At 57.1% G+C, this 2,386-nt stretch overlaps 1 protein-coding gene across 1 annotated transcript in view; it reads right to left on the reverse strand.

Annotated features, from left to right (window-relative positions):
* FOXJ2 (forkhead box J2) overlaps window positions 1–463 on the reverse strand; it is a 30,044-nt gene extending 29,581 nt beyond the window's left edge. The window contains exon 1 of the mRNA XM_027838642.1: window positions 71–463. The gene's annotated coding sequence lies outside the window, so the exon portion shown is untranslated. The remainder of the gene's footprint in view (window positions 1–70) is intronic.
* Between the last annotated feature and the right edge of the window lie 1,923 nt (window positions 464–2,386).

Genomic DNA, 2,386 nt, shown 5'->3' on the forward strand with positions numbered 1-2,386 from the left:
GGGGGGGGGGGGGGGGGGGGGGGGGGGGGGGGGGGGGGGGGGGAAGACATTGGCCACAAACATTACTCACCTGCCTCAGAGGTTCTCCCGGCAAAGGAAGGGAACCACCTGGCACTGGAGTTTAGGGCTGAAGGGATATCTCTCTTTAGGAGCAGGCCAAGGGCCCCATCCTCAGTAGCTCTTCGTGGGCTTTGCCGAGTTCCCCAAGCTGGGGTGGGCCGGCGAGTCCCCCGAGAAGGAGGAGCAGCAGCAGGAGGAGAAGGAGGTCCTACCTGCGGGAGGTGGTAGACCCCCCACGCCTTGGCAGTAATCCTGGGGAGAAGGGGAGGAGCCTCACCCAACCTGGGGTTGTCTCCTCCCCTTTGGGAGAGTCCCCCTCCCCTCAAAACTGACTCCTTCAGGGGTGAAGGGCTTCTTCTGTCTGCTGGAGAATTAAGGGGAGAGGGACTGCCCTGTTCCACTTTCTAGGTCCTAGGAAGAAGCCCGCGGACTTGGGGTGGGGATGTTGTTGCCCTTTCCTGAGTATGGGAGGAATCTAAATTCTCCCCTTCCCTGCTGTGTCCTCTCAGCCCCCGGGTCCTGGCACTCTTCTCGGCTCTCGCCAAAGGAGAGCGGGCACGAGACGGGGGAGGGCGCAGGGCGCCTTTCTCCTTTTCCCCTTTGCCCAGAAAGTCTGGAACTAAGAAGTGTGTGTCTACGCAGGAGGGTGGGAAGGAGGGTGCCCTTGCTTTCCGGGGTGGGACGCGCTCCCCCGGGGCACGGCCTGGGCTCTAGGGGTCTCCGGTCCAGCGGAGGCCGGCCGGGCGCCCCGGGCGCGGCGTCTCGCCTCTCTTCGCGCTCCGCGGAGGCTGCCCGGCTGGTCGGGCAGGGAGGCCGCGCCTCCGGGCTCGGGCTCGGGCTCGGCGTGGGGGAGCAGCGGCGGCAGCCCGGCCGCCTCGTCCCCCGGGGCCCGCGGGGCTGCCCGCGCCGCCACCCCGGACGCCACGCTATCCGGACTCCACGCGAGCGGGGAAACTGCCGAGCATACGCGCAGTCCCCGGGCTCGGCTCGGGCTCGGCTCGGGCTCCGGCTGCGCTCCGCTGCAGGCCCCGGCTCCTCCCCGGCCTCCGCGCGGTTCCTCGCCCCCCTCCTCTCGTGTCCCCGCCCCCCGGCCCAGCCCGGCAGTTACGGCCGGCGTCTCCCCGCCTGGGTTAAGGAGGCTCGGGGAGCTGCAGGGGTTCGCTCCCACCTCTCCCTGGGCAGCCCAAGGCTCTTTCCCTCCCGCTAGATAATCGCCACCTCCGCCCACCCATGCCGAAGGGATGAGCAGCCCCGGGAGCATCCGAGATGCTCTATCCACCTAGAGTAAGAGGCGCGGAGTTTAAGTGTCAGAAGCCTTGGGGGTCCAGTAGCTTGTGACCTTGGGCAAATTGCAGCTTCTCTTATCCTTATTTGTAAAATAAGAGGCTACCCCCCACCAGACTATGAGGCTCAGGTGAGTTAATATCCATGCATCCCAAAGTCTTTTATGGAATGGTAAAATCAAGTAAAGAAGCTTTTATTAAGCGCCTATTATTTGCCTGGCACTATTCTAAGCGCTGGGGATACAAATAAAGACAAAAAACACCCTGTCCTCAAGGAGCTCATAGTCTAATAGGGAGGACAACATGCAAAAAGCGATGTACAAACAAGCTATACACAGAATAAATTGGTCATCCCAGAGGGAAGCCACTCGCATTAAAAGGGATAGGAAAAGCCTTCCTGCAGAAGGTGGGATTCTTAATACCATAGAAAAGCAAGGTACTGGAACTCTTCTGAAGCTCATTTGACAATTCCATTAACATCTCACACCCAGAACTTCACTTCCTGACCCTTTACAGGACAAGCTTATATTCCCTTCAGCTCCCCCTTCAGGCCCTCTTTTACCCTCGATACATATTAACACCACTGTACAATCTTTTTTTTTTCTTCTTTTTTTGGCTTCTCTATCCCTACTCCCCCTTGCTCCCTCAACTTCCTTCCCCACTGGAAAAAGATGAACAAAGCACTTGTAACAAATAGGGATAGTAAAAACAAATTCTCTCATTGGCTGTGTCTAAAAATGTCTCTTATTCTGCATCTTGGGTCAATCACCTCTCTCTCAGGAGGCACATAGCCCACTTCATCACATTAATCCTCTGGAATCGTGGTTGGTCATTAAACTGATCAGAGTTTTCAGGTCCTTCAATGTTGTTTTTTCTTTATCACGTTGTAATTTTATAAATTGTTCTCATTTTAGCATCAATTCATACAGGTCGCCACTGCACAACCTTACAATCTCCTTGGACATCTCCCACCTACCCTTTAGTCTGTTGACTCTTCCCTCCCCATAACGGCCCCTTCAGCATCCACTTCACAAATACCGTGA

The sequence above is a fragment of the Vombatus ursinus genome, unplaced genomic scaffold (assembly GCF_900497805.2).
Source record: "Vombatus ursinus unplaced genomic scaffold, bare-nosed wombat genome assembly UNPS02014830.1, whole genome shotgun sequence".
Classification (NCBI taxonomy): Eukaryota; Metazoa; Chordata; class Mammalia; order Diprotodontia; family Vombatidae; genus Vombatus; species Vombatus ursinus.